Here is a 19,147-nt window from a genome sequence, read left to right on the forward strand (position 1 = left end):
TTTAATATATTCAAAAGTTTGATTAAAATATTTAACTGTTTTGGCTTGAGACACCGAAAAATGCATTTATTTTCCTCATACATCTTTGTGTTCCTAATCTATAGCAATGTGCTTCATACATAGTAAGCATTCTTAAATTTTCAGTGTACAAGTAAGTTTTATTAGGCTACTCAAAAGCTTCCAAGAAATAACTAATTATGCATACATGACAATGTTAGAATCTTTAAACATGGGTTTTTTAATGTATTTATCCTTTTTCTAAAAGAGAATTTTTTTTCTTATCTTTAGGTGGTAAGGTGTGTTAAAAAAATAAAACCTTGGAGTAAAGTAGCAGCACATAATGGTTTGTGGATTTTGAAAAGGTGCAGGCCATATTGTGCTGCCTCAAAAATACAAGGATCTGATCTTCTGAAGAAAATATATTTCTTTTTATTCATAGCTCTTATGATAGCAATGTCAGCAGTGCCTTAGCAGCACGTAAATATTGGCGTTAAGATTCTAAAATTATCTCCAGTATTAACTGTGCTGCTGAAGTAAGGTTGGCCATACTCTACAGTCATATTCTAATATATTTTAATATTGCAGTTTTTTTTCAGTTTTGATAAGTAATTCTCAGTATTGTCAATAATCTTGTTTTTAGTGATTCTATAAAAATAAGTTAGTATTTTTAGATGTGTTTATTAAAGTAGTATAATTGCAATTTAACGATTGTGTTGAATGCCATTAATATTTTATTGAAAGAGCTCATACGGTACCAGTTAAGTTATTTTAATGCACATTGATAATCGGTCTGTATATTCAATTTTTATTTCAGATAGAACAGACATTTTAGTTTTCTCTTTGTTTCTCTAGTAAAATATTACTTTAAGATATTTGCTCATCTCATAGATAAATACGTGTGTGTGTGTGTGTGTGTGTGTGTGTGTATGGTTTTTTTTTTTGTTTTGTTTTGTTTTTGTCTTTTTAGGGCTGCACCCACGACTTATGGAGGTTCCCAGACTAGGGGTCAAATTGGAGCTGTAGCTGCTGGCCATGGCCACAGCCACAGCAACACCAGATCTGAGCCGTATCTGTGACCTGCACCACAGCTGATGGCCACACTGAATCCTTAACCCACTGAGAGAGGCCAGGGATCGAACTTGTGTCCTCATGGATGCTAGTCAGATTCATTTACGCTGAGCCACGATGGGAACTCCTAAATACACATTGTAAAATATACATTTTTTTTTTAATTTTTTTTTTTTTTTTGTCTTTTTTTGTTGTTGTTGCTATTTCTTGGGCCGCTCCCACGGCATATGGAGGTTCCCAGGCTAGGGGTTGAATCGGAGCTGTAGCCACCGGCCTACGCCAGAGCCACAGCAACGCGGGATCCGAGCCGCGTCTGCAACCTACACCACAGCTCACGGCAACGCCGGATCGTTAACCCACTGAGCAAGAGCAGGGACCAAACCCGCAACCTCATGGTTCCTAGTCGGATTCGTTAACCACTGCGCCACGACGGGAACTCCAAATATACATTTTGAACAGAACTTAGAAGACAATTTTTAGTAATATTTCTAAATATTCTCTTATAAGGGAAGGGGAAATATCAAAACGTGAATTAACTTCCTGAAATCCTATGTCTCAAAAAGGATTTAACTGTAACTTTAAAGGTAGGAAAGACCTTACAAAATATCCAGTCTATTCATTGAATAACTCAGGAAACAGAAGCTCAAATTAAGTAACTTGACACAAATGCAGATTAGGATCTTGACCCTATGTCTTCCGACTTTATACAATCATGTTCGGGATTTTTTTCTTGTTTTTTTAAAATGTTATTTTTAAATCCTTAGCCACAGAATTTTGTTTGAAAATAAAGTCAAAAATATGAAGGCCTTGTTTGCTTTTTTTATATCTAATATTCAACTTTAAGACAAAAAATTATTGTGGTAGTTGTTAATTTTATAGATGAAAACAGTAAAAAATGTTTAGGTTAATTCAAGTTGGAAGGAAAATGTTTTCTTTACCTTCTATTCCTTATTTGCTGGTGTTTTTTTTTAAGTCATAAGACTAGAAATTGGAGTTCCCTGGTGGCCTAGCAGTTCAGGATTCTGCATTGTCACTACTGTGGCTTGGGTTGATTCCTGACCTGGGAACTTCTGCATGCCACCCACTGCCAAAGATAAAGAAAAACTTTATGGGGAGTTGTCTGGTGGATAAGATTTGGCACTTTGACCACTGCATCCCAGGTTCGATCCCTGGTCTGGGAACTGAGATCCCACATCAAGCTACTGCAACCTGTGGCAAAAAAAATAATAATAATTAAAAAAAAAATAAAACAAAAAATTGACATTCAGGATAAGAAGAATGTGTTTGTATAGTATATCATACTCCTGGTCTTATTTCTTGCAAGGAGTATCTCACCCCTTTCACTTGTCACCAAGCAGAAAATTCACAAAGTAAAAGCAATTCTTAAAATATTATTTCACTTATAATTGTCTATTTTGGAAACCTAAAAAAGTATTTCAGATGTAATTTAAGGAGTTGTATTTGATCTTCTGTTTAAATTCTAATTTCAAGGTAAAAAAAGACAAGGTTATCAATTTTAAGAATTTTTTTTTTTTTTTTTTTTTTTTTTTTTTTTGTCTTTTTGCCTTTTCTAGAGCCACTCCCACGGCATATGGAGGTTCCCAGGCTAGGGGTCTAATCGGAGCTGTAGCCACTGGCCTATGCCAGAGCCACAGCAGCAAGGGATCCGAGCCGTGTCTGCAACCTACACCACAGCTCACAGCAACGCTGATCCTTGACCCACTGAGCAAGGCCAGGGATCAAACCTGCAACCTCATGGTTCCTAGTCGGATTTGTTAACCACTGAGCCATGACGGGAACTCCAAATCTTTTTTCCAGCAAATTTTTTTTTCCCAAAATAACAAAGTAACATACCATATTGGCTAGAATTAAATGGCAGCTTTTACATGGAAATAATATTGCCTTGGTGCTTTTTCATCAACCTTTTAACCTGTTTTTTATTTCATCTCAACTATTTCATGAAAGACTGTAACAAATATATGATAATATTTGGTTCCACCAAAAATATTTCAGGAAGTAATACATGGATACTTAGAAGTATTAAGTAAATAAATGAATTAAAAAGTTAGTCCAGCACTTTCCAGAACAACCTAAGAATTAGATTTCTATTTTTTTTATTTTCCTTAATGTATTTGAAGTCATATTTTAGAAAATTATATTTAGTCTAATCTGTCTTTTAAATGACAGAAAACCTCCGTTTTGTATTTACTAAGCAAATCTTTATATTTAGTTGCTTCAGATGTGAAAAAGGATTATTTGAGGCTAAATAAAAACTTTTCTTGTTTTAATCTCTGAGAATGAATTGGAAAAAAATTGAAATATTGAGAGAGTAAGAAAATGTAGAAAACAGTTGCATTGAAATTTATTCTAATAGTATGTAGCATCTTTCCAGTCTCTAATAAGAGGAAATAACCTATCAGTACCTAATGAAACACACATCTAGGTAACTCAGCAGGACTTAAAATTTTGTTAGAGTTAATATGCTTCCATTTTTGTGTAATTTTGAAACACAGAGAGCAAACAGTAAAATAAAACTTACACGTTTAATAATGTCAGTCTTTTTTTTTTTCTTGCCACAGCATGGAGCGGCCTGATGTAGGATCTCACTTCCCAGTCCAGGGATTGAACCTAGGCCACAGCCATGAAAGCACCAAGTCCTAACCTCTAGGCCACCAGGGAACTCCCTCTTTAATGTGAATCTTAATATGGCCATTTATTTTACATATTAAGTTTTCATTTTTTCCACCTTCTTTGGAAAAAATTGCTAATCTTTTCATTCAGGTTTAAATTGATGCCAGGTAATTCCAGTATTGAGCATCTTAAATCTCTTACTTGGAATATGGATTGAGTTTGGCGCTAACTCAGAGGACTACAGGCAAGTATTCAGGACATAGCCAGAGGGATATTTTTATAGTTGAACAATTCAATTTGTATACTATGTAGATCTCTTAAGATCACGTATATTTATATGTGAAAGTAGATTTGAAATTTTGGTTGTAGACTAAATACCATATTTAACAGTAAAGATTTTTTTTCTTCAATCACGTATCCTTTTAATTGTACAGAATTAGAGGTACATTTAGCCATCAAGTATCATTATTGATATGTGTCCAGGTTAGCCATACTGGATTAATAAGATTATATTTGAATAAACTATGATCTCTCTAAGTTAATATATTTATTTGTTTAGAAGTTAATATTCTAAATCATTTTTTTTCCTTTTACAGGTGGATATTACTATCCCTTATTCATGGAAAAAGTTTTATTCTAAGTGTTGTGTCTCATTGAGTATTAGCAAAAAGGAGAAATATTAATGCTTTTGAGATAGATTTGGCTCTAGTAAGTACTGAGATGTATTATTTGCATATCTGGGAGAAGAAATGAGAGACCATCATCAGTACATTTCCAGCTAAAATTCTATATTTTCTTGCATCTCATGAAGGGATTCCTTATAATTTCTGTTTTATTACTAATAGCTTGAACCCCTTTAATGGAGAATTAATTTCTCCACCAGAGTTTAAAAATTTATGTTCTTACCTTGTTTATTTATAAAATATATCCCACAGATTTCTGATGTCTATTTTTTAGGCTATATACAAGTAAGAAATGTTGGCAAAATAAATAAGTTTAAACCTTTTATATTAAAATTACTATGCAGAGTGACAAGTTAGTTGCTGTTTTTTGTCTTTATTATACTGAAATTAAATTCAACATTTGTAATTTCTATTTGGGTCTATTTCTTGATTATTAATACATAGGATTCATGCAAAGCTTCATGAATAACACATTTAGATTAGCATATTAATGAATGCAGGTCCCCCTTAATTCTGTGGGACTTTGAATAATCTGATATTTGTTATTTCTTATGATTGGACTTTGGTGTTTTGAAAAAAATGTAAACTTCCTAGAGAATCTTGTTATTGTTTATCTTATGCTGTAGGGTTAGATTTTGCTTGAGAAATTTGCTGAGAAAAAAATTTTTAAGCCACTTTTACACTAAATGTTCCTCAATATGATTAACCTGTTATTAAAGCTATTCCATATATCTTTATTTTATAATTTAAGTTTATCATGGATTATTCTATTAAAGAATATCTTTAGAAAGTGGTAAAACTTCTAAAATCTTTCCAGAGTTTATTTCCACATCTCATTATTTTATAATCTTTGGGAATGCTTATATTTATGAAGGTAACGTTTTCAGGGATGTAAATTCTTACAGTACCACTAAAAAAATTTTTCTCTTTAGACTTTAATGCATATGATAGTAAACTATAAGGTGATTTTTTTAGAAGTTCCTGCTGTGGTGCAGCAGGAACGAATCCGACTAGGAACCATGAGGTTGCAGGTTCGATCCCTGGCCTTGCTCAGTGGATTAAGGATCTGGCATTGCCATGAACTGTGGTGTAGACCACAGATGCAGCTCGGTTCTGGCATTACTGTGGCTGTGGCGTAGGCCGGCAGCTATAGCTCCTGTTAGACAGCCTGGGAACCTCAAATGCCGTAGATGTGGCCCTAAAAAGACAAAAGACAAAAAAAAAAAGTTTTTTTAAGTTTGCATGTGATCAGTTAAAAATACTATTATAGTATGAAGCAGTGAAGTAGAATGTTGTCCCATGGGCGTCGAGAAAATTGGGGTTTTTTGGGGGGGTCATTTGAAAATTTTACTATTTTTTTAAGATTTTTATTTTTCTATTGTTGATTTACAGTGGAAGAAGTTTAATTATATTATTTCTTAAGAGAATTTGTACATCTTAGCGTTGTCTGTGAAGATTTTTATATTAATTTGTGTTTCCATAAAACCTTTCCAGCTAATGTTTAATAAGGAATGTTAAAAATAGATTTGAAGCATTTATGTATAGAGAGAGGGGTACAGATTTATTCTATTACAATTTATTCTATTATATAGTCCCTGAGGGTCAGCAGTGGACAAAGCAGATCAATTCCAGCCCTCATGGAGCTTGCAATCTTAGGAGCGAAGCATGGATAGTAGAATAGACAAAAAATGAATAGGTACTTTATGTGGTATGTCAAATGGGGGTAAGTTTATGAAGAAAAAGTGAGGGAGGTGGGAGGGATGGGTTAAAGGTATATTTCTATATAGTGTAGTCAGAAAATGCCTCCCCGGGATGACATCTGAATAAAGACCTAAAAGTAAGGGAGCAAACCATTGGGTATCTGGGAAGAGAGCCTTTCAAGCAGAGGAACTCCCAACTACAAAGCCCTTGAGGCTGAAATGTTTTTGGTGTTTACCTAAAAGAGCAGCGAGAAGATCTGGATGGCTGTGATCAAATATACAAGAGGGGGAATCACAGCTTAAGAATCAAAGTTTATAGGAACCAGATCTTATGGCTGTTTAAGCTCTACTTTAATCTACAGATTAAACTTTATTCCATACTTTGAGAGAACAGTTGTATGTGCCTCAGCCTATATGACCTTTGTAGATAGAAATGAGTATTTTTAAGAATCTGACTCATGATTAGAATCTCCATCTGAGACCGTTTAGAACATAAAATGTTTAAATGATTGGCTAATAGGTATATGTGTGATGATCAGGCGTTTGTTTATGACTTGTGCTTTGATGGCTCTGAAATTGTTTTTCACTTGCTTGGTTTAGCTAGTAAAAGCTCCAAGAGACAATGAACATGTTCACATTTGTCATTTACCCAAACGAACCACAGTTGTCTTTGACTCCTCCATCCTTGGAATTCCCGCCGTATTTCTCACTTACTCTGTTAGCACTTTAGCTGAGGAGTTTTTTGCCTGTAATTATTTTACCCACTGTAATATATCCCACTAATTTATTCTTAGTAAAACACTGCTTTTGCCAATAGGATAAAATTCAGACCTCTTAACTTGTACTTCATGGTCGTGTTGCAACCTTTTCTTGAGTTTTTCCATTTTCCTTCAAGGAAACTAGTCCTGTTCCATCTGTTTTTCTATCTCTGTTCCTTTATTTATGCCCTTTCACCACCCCAACTTTCCCCCAACTAATTCCTCTACTTTTTAAAAAGCAGGTCAAACCTTTTGTGTGTGCTGTTTCCTGACTTTAACTGTCTGGCATCATCCCTCTTTTCCATGATTTGAACAGTTTAAACCTATAGCTCTTAACCTTTTTCTCTCACTTAACACAGATGAGGAGTATAACATTTCTATCATTAATTCACTTTATTTATTCATGTATATTAACCTTTATAAATGTATGCAAAATATGAAAAAAATTTAAGAAACAATAAGCAGGTGGACTAGGACATCCAGAACTTCAGAATACCAGCTTAAATATCAAATTCAAGTATTTTATGCAGAGAAGCAATGTATAGTTGATTTTTTTCTCAGTTATATGAATATATATATTTCACATAAAATAGAATATGGAAGTCATATTTCTAGGATTTTAGCACAATAAAAGATTAATGGAGTCTCATTCAATTTTCTAATATTATAAAAACTACTAATAAATATACTCATTTAAGAGGTGATCCATGTGTTCGTTAGTGTTGTTTACAATATTAAAAGGTTGGAAGAGTTTTTTAAATGTCCAACAATAAAAGACGGATTAAATAACGTGCTGAGCGAAATACTGTGCAGCTATTTAAAATAATGTACTGAATATTTAATGAGCTAGAAAGTTGTTCATGATTAAGTAAAAGAAGATTACTAAATAGTGTGAACAGACCCAATGTATATGCTAAACAGTTATTATTATTACTGGTTTACATGTGGATATAAGATAAATATTATTATTATTATTATTTTTTTGCTTGTTTTGGGGCCACTCCCTCAGCACGTGGAGGTTCCCAGGCTAGGGGTGTTATGCGAGCTACAGCTGCCAGCCTATGCCACAGACCCAGCAAAGTCAGATCCGAGCTAGGTCTGCAACCTACACCACAGCTCACAGCAACAACCAGATCCTTAACCCACTGAGCAAGGCCAGGGATCCAACCCACAATCTCATATTCCTAGTCAGATTCGATTCCCCTGCACCACGACGGGAACTCCTAATCTTATTTATTCTTGTTTATAGTAAACATTATGATTTTTGTGATGGGAGAAAGTTTATTCTTTGAAAAGGAAGGAGAGATCTTTGAAAAATGAAAACAATTATTTGAAGCAGCCTGTCACACCTTAATCACCTCCTTTAGAAATCTAAGTGGAAACCCTAAATTCCTATTTGTTCACAAACTTTAGAAGTGATAATGAAGAATCAACTATCATGGGAAGAACTGAACAGGTAATTTCTAAAATCAGATAACTTTAAAATCAACTTCAGAGGAGCAATTTACTTTGTATTCTCAAAGCAGTGTCGAAAAGGAATTCAAGAATCACTTCTTGAATTCTTTGTTGAGAAGTTTTACTGCCATTTCCCCAGTCTTAGAGCCCTCAAAACCTCAAGGTAAGTATAAAGAAAGGAATAGATATATCTTAATTTTGAAACTATATTAATAAACTAAAGAAAACCGGTTTATTTTATAGTTACAGATATTTAATAGCACAATGAAACTTTCAGATCTTAAAAGGATTTTTCTGTTTAAAGTGTATTTTAATTTTTTTCTGGCATAAAAATAATGTATAGGCTAGAAACCGCAAAAGCAAAAAATTCTATCAGAAACTCCCAAATTAATTTCTTAATTCATAACTATGCCAAGAACTAAAAAGAGTATCTCCCCCTAGAAAAGAAATATGGGCTATTCTACTACCTCAGACACTTTTTCCCTCCATTTATTTAAAATAAAGTTGTCCTGGCGTTTCCGTCGTGGCTTAGTGGAAACCAATCTGACTAGTATCCACGAGGACGCAGGCTCGATCTCTGGCCTTGCTCAGTGGGTAAAGGATCTGGCATTGCCGTGAGCTATGATGTCGGTCGCAGACGTGGCATGGATCCCGAGTTACTGTGTCTGACATAGGCTGGCAGTTGCAAGTCTGATTTGACCCCAAGACTGGGAACCTTAATATGCTGAGGGTGCTGCCCTAAAAAGCAAATGATAAAATACAGTTGTCCCCTGAACAACATGGGTTTGAACTGAGTGAGTCCACTTATTTTTTTTCAATAAATACATACTACAGTACTGTATCATCTACAGTTGGTTGAATCTGAGGATGCAGAACTGCAGATGTGAAAGGCTGACTGTATAAAGTTATACATGGATTTTCAACTGCAAGTTGAGTGAGTTCCCCTAACCCCCTTATTCAAGGGTCAGTTGTATACCTTTAAAATACTAATTTTATCATTTGTTCCATAATACCTTACTGTTAAAATACTTACATTTAAATTTTTTTTCTCAAGATATTAATAATTTGAACACATGAGAAGATTCATTTTGTTAACCCTTTGGCTTCCTCTACCAAGCATGCGTGTCATCCCCACGGGTACCTTCCCACAGTTAGAGAGCCTTGCTGAGGCAAGGGAGGTTATTGAAGGGTTTTAATCAGAAAAGTAAAAAAACAATGAAAATATGTATTGCTCAAGATTTGCTAAAGGAAATCTAAGACTAGTATAACTAAATGATGAGTTTCCTCTGTACCCCAATAATCACATCAAATTTATCAAAAAGTTAAAATTGTGGAATTCACGTTGATAATTGCAAAAACATTTACTGATTATGGACATTGCAGTTCAAAAACATGGCTATAGTTATCAAAATATAAACACGACACAAATGTATGAATTCATCGCATGTGGTCTGTCACAATGATTCATTTAGAACAGTAAGCAAAAATAGTATGTCTGAAACTTTTCTCACATTTCAATATTTTATAATTTAAAACAATAATTTAGGCAGGTTTAGAATCTGAAAACAACTTGACTAATTGAATAAAGAAACTATTATTTTGGAGTCTGAAAATCTGACTATCTGTAGGGAGGGGTACTTGTCACCAAAATAGGCCTATGGTACAAATAGCAAGTTAAAGCCTTTGTTGGGTTACTTTTGTGACCATTTTAGTGAGCACTGCATCCTTCAAAGCAATAGGTAAAGCACCCTAAAGTAAAGCCTCAGTCCATAGTAGTTAAGCTATCAGACCATTTTTGGAATATAGCTCTTAGATGTATTTACCTCTAAAACTCAAGGAATTTGGATCCTTAAAAATTGATTTATTATTTCTAGAAAGTTCTATATAGTTATATTCAGAAAAATTTGTGATGATTTTGCAATTCTTCCTATATCCATTAAGAAACTAAATTCCTTTTTTAAAATAAAGGGAATTCCTCTCTTCCTTACTTTATATACCAGATGGTCATGGTTTTTTTGAATAGCCAACTTGGATAATTTGGAATTTAGGTAAAGTTTCAACAAGTTTCAATACTAGCATTAAAACGCTTGTTTAGGCTGAACTATTGCTGTATGCTAATAAACACTTGTTCCCAAAAGCCATTGTTGATTGAAAGTCTTGGTGTGGCATGCTTCATGTTAGGCCATGTGGAGAGTATGGATGTAAACCAGTTTTAGAGGGCACCAGAGAATTGAAAATATAAGATGTTCAAATGTCATAAGGGGTGTTTGAAAGTATTGAGAAGCTTACTTGAAAAAGGGAACAACAGTCTTGAGATTTCGTTTCTGTATTGCCAAATACAGGACAAAACTGGGGCGATTGCATTTCAGGGATGTAAACAAAGCAAGGGCTTTCTGCCCACTGGGTGTGTGTGTTATGGAAATGGATTGCTTTACTGAGGACCTCAGAAGTGATGAAATGGGAGTTCCCATTTTGGCTCAGCGGTAACGAGCGCAACTAGTATCCATGAGGATGCAGGTTCAATCCCTTGCCTTGCTCAGTGGGTTAAGGATCAGGCGTTGCCATGAGCTGTGGTGTAGATCACAGATGCAGCTTGGATCTTGCGTTGCTATGGCTGTGGTGTAGGCAGGCATATGTGGCTCTGATTGGCCCCCTAGCCTGGTAACATCCATATGCTGCACCTGTGGCCCTTAAAAAAAAGGTGATGAAATGGGGGGCGACAGTGGGGGGGAATAAGATTTAAAGACATTTGAAATGAAGAAAATGAATACATCAGCTTAAACAAATTCTTGCCTTTTAAAACAAGGGCAAGGGCATTTGTGCTAACAATTTTTGACTAAAGGAAACTATGGAGAAATTTCTGGATTTGTTGTTTTTGGACAGTTTTTACTAAAAACTTATTTTAATAGAACTGACAGGATCTAAATAAAGCAGGTACTCCTTTAAAAAGTTCTAGTTCGGAGTTCCCATTTAGGCTCAGTGGAAACAAACCTGACTAGTATCCATGAGGATGCAGGTTTGATCCCTGACCTCACTCAGTGTGTTAAGGGTCGGGCTCTGCTGTGAGCTGTGGTGTAGGTCACAGACGTGGCTCACGTCCCATGTTGCTGTGGCTACGGAGTAGGCCAGCGGCTACAACTCTGATTCTCCCCCTATCCTGGGAACTTACATATGCCACAGGACTGGCCCTAAAAAGACAAAAAAAATCAGGCTCAGAGTTTCAAGAAGTATGTCACTTGTCTGAAAACTGTGAGATAATGAAGATGTAAGTTTGAACATAATTTTTAAATACTAAAAATTTTTATTTGTTGCATGTGTTTTCAAAAAGGATCACTTTATCAAGGCAATTGGATGAATCTGTTATACAGCTGGATCATTAGGTGGAAGTTCCTGGGCCAAAGAATGAACCTGCGCAGCAGTTACAGCCTGCACCACAGCTGAGGCAACTCCAGATCTTTAACCTGCTTCCCCAAGAGGGAACTTCCAAGAGGAATTCTTATTCATACAGTTTTGACTTAAATAGAATTGAGTCATAGTGTCAGTGGAGCATTCTTTGATGTTCATATTCTGAAATACTTGGATTTTCATTAGGCTGTAGGGCCATAGCTTAGGCTTAAAATTTCCACTTCTGGAATTCTTTTTCTGTAATTAAATACAGGGGAATTCAGCTTCAATTGGAGTTTTTGTCACCTTACCAGACACCTGGTAGTTGCTCAGTTATTAAATGGAATGTTCGTAGGAAGATCAGTCTCATTCTGAAATTGGCTCTAGGTCCAGTTGTCTAGTAGATTCTCATCAAATGTGCAGGAAATAATTATTCTACGATGTCTTTGCCAGTCTTTTGAGCCTGAATCACTGTTGAGACCTTATTAAACAATGTAATGGCTTGGCTCAGAAAATAATTTTATGACGTCTTTTAACTCAAGTTTCTTAGTTTTTACAGTTCAAGTACTTTTCAGACTACTCTGGTTCTCTTCCAAATTTATATGTGAGATTCTTGATAGGAGAGAATTGTAAATACAATAAGGAACATCAGCCTTAGCATATTTGTTAATGTTTATTTGGCCCTCTGGGAAATAGGCCAGTAAATTTTTATTGTTTACTTTGAGGGGTTATTTTAGTGAAAGTGACCCAAATCAAATCAAAACATTTAAATACCTACCCCTTGGGTTATGGATGAAGTGCATATGGAAACCACCCAAGCTTTAGGTGCTGCTATTAGTGACAGAAATAGTAACTGCTAACACATTGTTTATTCTTTGCCAGAAACTTTTATATTTGAAAATACATTCAAGGAGTTTCCTAGTGGCCTAGCAGTTAAGGACCCAGTGTTGTCACTGCTGTGGCACACGTTAGACCCCTGTGGCCAAAAATAAAATCCATTCAATTCTTGTAACCACTTTATGAGGGAGATGTATCATTATTCCCATACTATAAGGTAAGGAAACGGAGTCACAGGGTTAAAATAGCATACCTAATGCCGCATAACTAGTAAGGGGAGGAGTCAGGACTCAAGCTCTGGTAATTTGATTGCAGAACTCACACTCAGTAATTACATCTACAACCTCTGTCCTATAGTTAACAAGAGGTAGAGGAGACAAAATTAAATATTAAGCCCTAAAATGTTCAAAATGATAGTGATACCTTCCAAAGAAAGTCTTAAAGTTAGGTTTGTATGTGAAAGTACCATACTAAGCACAAATTAGTTTCTCACATATTCCATGATGGTACTACTGTCCCATTGTAAGGAGGCATGCTCTGACAAGTGTTTCGGTAACACAGGATGTGGGATGTTTATGTGTTCTTGTCCCTCAGTGTGTATGTGTGGTCCATGGATATACTTGTAGCTATATGAATTCAGTCGGCCTTTAATAGTGTCCTCCCCTGAGAAAACTGTCCAGAATAAAGCCACACAATCTATAGGTCACACTTGGTTGTACTGTTTTTGAGGTATCAGCATCAAACAGCATTGTCATCTCACTTTACATGTCTCTGGAAGCTAATCAAAATCTAAAGGAAAATTGACCTTTTGTAACTAAAAGACCACAAACAAACTATACATTTAAATTGTAAACTTAGTTTGCAAATTACCTATCCCTAAGCTATCAGATATACCATTTTCTTAGTATTTCATGTCAATTTAAAGAATTGGACTTCTGGCAAAGCTTAATAATCATTAACTTCTTTCTGTCTTACAGAGCAATTCCAGGCAGTATATAGCAAGCTCTTACACAGCCTTCAGACATACTCTTGGGTATTACCTCAGAGAGGCAACCTCGTCCCCCCGCCATTTCACATACACAGAAAATTGATAGCTCCCGTTTCTGTTTTATCAGCCCTGTAGTCGTTTCATTATTGCTTATGTGGCCTCATAATTGTGATTATTTTCTTCCTTATTTCTCTAAGATTAGCCTGTAAGCCTAAAAGGCTTGAGCCCAGGCGGTATCTTAACTTATTTGGTGACTAATGTAGTAAATAGAGCCAGTGACTTCACATAGCACTCAGTATTATGTTAGTTCCCTTCCTTACTATGGAATACATTGATACCAATATTAGTATGACTACTCAAAACAACTTACTTTTTAGATAGCCAGAGTTAGACCTTACTTTTCAGTGGAATTCTCCTAGTCTCAATTAAGTCAAATCTATTTCCAGATTACCAATATCACATTTTCATTGAAGGATCAGATGGAAAGAGAAATGAAAAACATGAAATAGTTCTTGCCAGGTAATGGCACGTTTTATATGTGAATTAAGTCTTTGTAAAGGCTCTTTATCTCAACTAAAATGGTGTATTAGTTAAGGAATAAACAATTTCAGAGAGTACATTTTATCTCCAAGGTAACACGGACAATAGAAACTTGACGATGTAACTGATATTAAGTCTTAGAAAACTGTCTCTAGCAGATTGAAATGGTTTCCCAGATGTTCTTTTCTGAGGTGTTAGAAGAAAGCACTATGGAAGTCAGTAAATCCAGTTAGCTTTGCTACAATCTCAAGATTCAGGGTTTTTTAAAGTATAAAGTGCTTTTAAAAGCATTAAAATTATTTAATGGCTGTTTTTCCCTCTTAACCATTCATCTGACTGACCCGACAGTTGACTGCTTGAAACAGCTTTAAAATCCAAGCTAACCTTGCTTAGGCTGATGAATTCATATTAGGTTGTATGTAACAATCCAACCAGATTGCCTTTGTTTTTACTTCATCAAGAAAGAATTTCACTTGCATCTTTCCCACTGTGAACATTAGGGCATGACCTTTTTTTATAGCACTGCATTTGTGTTCTTTTCTTGCCAATCTCCCAGACTCTGAAGTTTACCTGTCTGCCTGAACTCATAGTACGCAGCCTCTGAATCCTACCTGCCTAAATCCAAGACATTCAGATGCGTTGTCCTGCATTGGGAAATCATCTGGCTTCTGAATTCCAGCTTGAAGTTCCCAAATTAACTCAGTACTCTGCTGGCTTTCTGATCAATTTCACCTGGTGGCCTCTTAATGCTCTTCATAGTTAATGCCTCCCAAACTAGGCATGACCTACCTGTTAATAAAACAGTTGGGAGTTCTATAATTTAAAAATGTGTTCCTTGGTCGTATACCTGATATTTGCTACTCAAAGATTTTTATTTTCAAAATGTTTTCTAAAATTAACTGCTACTGCCCGTAATACTGATCACCCTCTTTTTTAAACAAGGAAAAAGCCTGAAATATATCATTGCATTAGTGTAGGATTTTGACATCAGGATTCTAAATACAACACATAGCACAGTATCAACACTTAGCTTTAAATAGGTAACTGCTTGATAGAATTTATCCAGAGACCTGCAAAAGAAAGCATGAGAATGATGAAATCGTCTTATAACCTCATCTTCAATCTAGGGCTGCCCACATAATTACTCATGATGGAGAGGTCTAAAGTTATTAGAAATTACTTTTTTTTTTTTTTTTGGCTAAGCTTACTTTTCATCTTGTTTCACTTCCTGTCTTAGTACGACAATTTTTAAATGAAATTGTGCTGTTTAAATTTTCATAATTTTTATTTATTCATGTATGGGTTGTGTAAATTTATAATTTGTGACATTTAATGTAGTTCAAGTAACACAATTTTAGTAAGGACATTAAAATTAAATTGAATACTTTCCTGACACATAGTAGATATCCAATAAACATTTAAGTTGATACTGAATTAACAAATCTGATTTACTTAACATGGTAGTAAGTCAGAATTTTTAGAATTCTTTTATCAGAAGTCTTAAGTTTACAACCTTTTCTGTGTTTTCAAAGTGTTTACTTTTAATATTCAATATTTTATATATACTTTCTCATAGTTGAAAAGATGAAATTTCTCAGAGTTCCCGTTGTGGTGCAGTAGGAACAAATCTGACTAGTAACCATGAGGTTTGGGGTTTGATCCCCGGCCTCTCAATGGATTAAGGATCCAGTGTGGCCGTGAGCTGTGGTGTAATTTGAAGACATGGCTTGGATCCCCCATTGCTGTGGCTGTGGCATAGGCCTGCGGCTGCAGCTCCAATTAGACCCCTAAGCCTGGGAACTTCCATATGCCACGGGTGCAGCCCTAAAAAGACCAAAAAAAAAAGCATATAAGAATTAAGAATAGGAGCTCCCGTCATGGCACAGTGGTTAACGAATCCGACTAGGAACCATGAGGTTGTGGGTTCGGTCCCTGCCCTTGCTCAGTGGGTTGACGATCCAGCGTTGCCGTGAGCTGTGGTGTAGACGCGGGTCGGATCCCGCGTTGCTGTGGCTCTGGCGTAGGCCAGTGGCTACAGCTCCGATTGGACCCCTAGCCTGGGAACCTCCATATGCTGCGGGAGCGGCCCAAGAAATGGCAAAAAGACAAAAAAAAAAAAATTAAGAATAATGTAGAAGATCAAATAATATAAAATAAAACTGAAGATGGTCATTAGATTAATTTGATGATTCTAAACATGAGAATCTGTAAATTTTGTTCTATCATTTTGACCTCACTTTTAAAGTATCAGACAATGAAACGTCCATCACTTGAATCTCATTCAGTAATGCGTGTACAGCCATTTATTCATACAAGAAGTCACTTTGTTCAGAGGCATTTGCCCCTGATACCAGTCTCTTCAATGTCATCAAAATGCATTTTATTTAGATAACAATTGAGCATGTAAGAGAAGTTTAAGCTTTCCCACTGGCTTAGAAGACCATGAAATGAAGCATAACAAAAAGTTATAATTCAGTATAATAAAATTCATGTTTGCAAATATTACCCTAAAGAATTGTTTAGGTAGCTTGGCTACTTTGCCAGAGGAATAACAGTATAAACAAATGCTCAAAATTGTTTCTATTCTAGAGAAGTTAGATGTGGTCATATTGAAATACTTAAAAACTGGCTTTGCTAAAAGTTGTGTGAACTTAAGCAAGTTACTCTTTCCAATTATTAGTTTTAAACTGTAAGAGATTGAATTTGGATCTGTATTGTCCCCAGTTGTTATAATCCTAGAACGGAGTCAGCCTCCAATGTATTCATTTTGTGAATAATTCTGTGTACTAATTATTTTGATTAAAGCAAAGGTGAAAAGTTGAACTTACAAATTTATATGGAAACCTCATTTATCACCTTAGAATTTGGGATGTTACGTATTTAACTTTCCATTTTAGAAAAAAATTTTAGATTTAGAAAAAATTCCTACTCTTTTGTCAAACTGTCAGCTTGACTGTATGAGACACAGTCAACAAAAAGGAAAACAACCCCCACAGAAAGTTGGAGGAGAGGCACTCACTGTAAATGAAAAATAAGAAACTTTAAAATGTTTATCAGATAAAGCATTTAATTGAATTAATGGGACAATATGGAGTACTAGATAATTTAGTTAACTGAAGTTTACAATGATCTTAAACCTCGTTTGAATATTTTCTAAAATATTAATAAAAATTATAATTTTCAGTATATTAAACAGTATGCTGAATATCATTAAATTTTATGTGAGCATTTATTATCAAGTCATGTAATAATAGGTATAGAAACTGAGTTATATCGTCATATATTATGTAATAATAGGTATAGAAATTTTAAGAGTTATGTTCAATGTGTTTTAAGCCATAAAATCCAGAGAGTGTTTGATTGTAATTTTTCTTAAAATTGACTTTTTTCTTAGAGCGCAAGACAAATTCAGGTTAACTAAGGATTCAATTTGAAGAATTCCAGTTTTCTCTCATCAAATTTCACTTTATTTCAAACTGAACAAAATTATATTGTATTCACGATTTGACAACACACTTTAAAGGTGTATACTCTGAAGGATTTGAATTACAAATCCTTCAGTTATAATCCGTTGGTTGTAAGCAAAGCCAAATCTCTCCTACTGCCAAAATTGGATCAGAAGTGACTAGAGGAGTTCCCGTCGTGGCGCAGTGGTTAACGAATCCGACTAGGAACCATGAGGTTTCGGGTTCGGTCCCTGCCCTTGCTCAGTGGGTTAATGATCCGGCGTTGCCGTGAGCTGTGGTGTAGGTTGCAGACGCGGGTCGGATCCCGCGTTGCTGTGGCTCTGGCGTAGCCCGGCGGCTGCAGCTCTGATTTGACCCCTAGCCTGGGAACCTCCATATGCCGCTGGAGCGGCCCAAAGAAATAGCAAAAAGACACACACACACACACACACACACACACACACAAAAAGTGAGTAGAGAATCAAGAATGGCTACTGTTTTTGATCATGATTATGTCATATACATAAATGTATGTTATATGTGTAAATGTATGTTAGTTTCTCCACCACAGTACAGTAGGGCAGTTTTATTCATGTGCAAATCTTATTTTTAAATAGTGTGAAAATCTGAGGTGGTGATAATTTGAGGTTTCAAATTCTGTGACTAAGAGTGAATATAATTTAATTTCATCAAAAATAATTATTAGAGGTTCCTGCTGTGGCACAGTAGTTTTAAAAATCCGACTGCAGTGGCTCCAGTCAATGGGTTCAACCACTAAGGCGTAGGTTGCAGCTGCAGCTTGCATGCAATACTTGGACTGGGAACTTCCATATGGCATGGGTGTGGCCATTAAAAAAATTTTTTTAATTAAAATAGTACCTAAAATGCCTTAAAAGTTTGCAGTTTGCATTTTTCAAGTGAAATAGTCTTTATTACCAAGTGCCTATTCTATGCCTAGTACTTCACTATAGTCTAAAGATGGTCACTGTCAGCAAAGAACTTTTAGCCTGGATGGTAATATTATGCTAACCTACAGAGACGATTGGAGTGTGAAATGTTGCTGACCTGAAGTGCTGTAGAAGCTCAAAGGAAATGTGGATTTAGACTCAACAGAGAACACTTTGAGGAAGTGGAAAATGAGCTGGGCTTAGAGAGTGGATAGGATTAATTCGATGAAATGAAGAAATTGGAGACTTACAAGTGCAGAAAACATGAACCAAGGCATGATCAAGTAAGAAGGAGTAAAGTAGAATTACTAGGTTGAAAACAGATTGGTATTGGGCAGTAGTAGGGAAATGAGTATAACCATGTTTGAGATTGCTTTCCTTTCTCTGCATAAAGCACCCTAATTTCTTCTAAATTAGGGGAAATGATAATACGTTTGGGTTGCTGGCAGCCCTTCGAAAGTAAAGGTGTGATGATTTGAAGGGAAAAAAAACACGATTTGTAAGAAATATTGGAAGGAAATCTAGGCTTAAATTAGATGAGTTTACCCTAAACATTTTGTGTGGGTGTGTGTTTTTCGGGGGTGGGGTTTATGGCCTTTAACTCAGCAAATCAAGTGAGAAATCTTGAAAGAAGGGGTTGCATAGCCAAAAGTCTACTGTAAGGGATATTTTTTGCCCATGTGAGATTGACCTTACCACTGTGGGAATGA

General features: G+C 35.5%; 1 protein-coding gene, 1 long non-coding RNA gene and 2 other non-coding genes across 8 annotated transcripts in view; all 4 read left to right on the forward strand.

The window, feature by feature from the left end:
• Positions 1-4,794, forward strand: part of LOC100517114 (uncharacterized) — a 30,392-nt gene extending 25,598 nt beyond the window's left edge. The window contains exon 5 of the long non-coding RNA NR_201388.1: positions 4,296-4,794. This is a non-coding gene — a long non-coding RNA (uncharacterized LOC100517114). The remainder of the gene's footprint in view (positions 1-4,295) is intronic.
• Positions 1-19,147, forward strand: part of LOC146398562 (uncharacterized) — a 119,326-nt gene that overhangs the window by 66,915 nt on the left and 33,264 nt on the right. For 4 of the 5 annotated variants that reach the window (XM_084981753.1, XM_084981751.1, XM_084981752.1 and 1 more), the window contains 2 exons: positions 3,850-3,943; positions 4,296-4,407. The gene's annotated coding sequence lies outside the window, so the exon portion shown is untranslated. The remainder of the gene's footprint in view (positions 1-3,849; positions 3,944-4,295; positions 4,408-19,147) is intronic. The other variant, XM_084981750.1, reaches the window with a different exon arrangement.
• On the forward strand, positions 318-396 carry MIR15A (microRNA mir-15a). Its single transcript, NR_035364.1, has one exon. It is a non-coding gene; the product is annotated as a microRNA mir-15a (primary transcript).
• On the forward strand, positions 461-539 carry MIR16-2 (microRNA mir-16-2). Its single transcript, NR_035365.1, has one exon. It is a non-coding gene; the product is annotated as a microRNA mir-16-2 (primary transcript).

Source organism: Sus scrofa, chromosome 11 (genome assembly GCF_054392235.1).
Source record: "Sus scrofa isolate SSC_HxYL_T2T_F1_AM1 chromosome 11, Sscrofa_HxYL_maternal_Yorkshire_Landrace_v2.0, whole genome shotgun sequence".
Lineage (NCBI taxonomy): Eukaryota > Metazoa > Chordata > Mammalia > Artiodactyla > Suidae > Sus > Sus scrofa.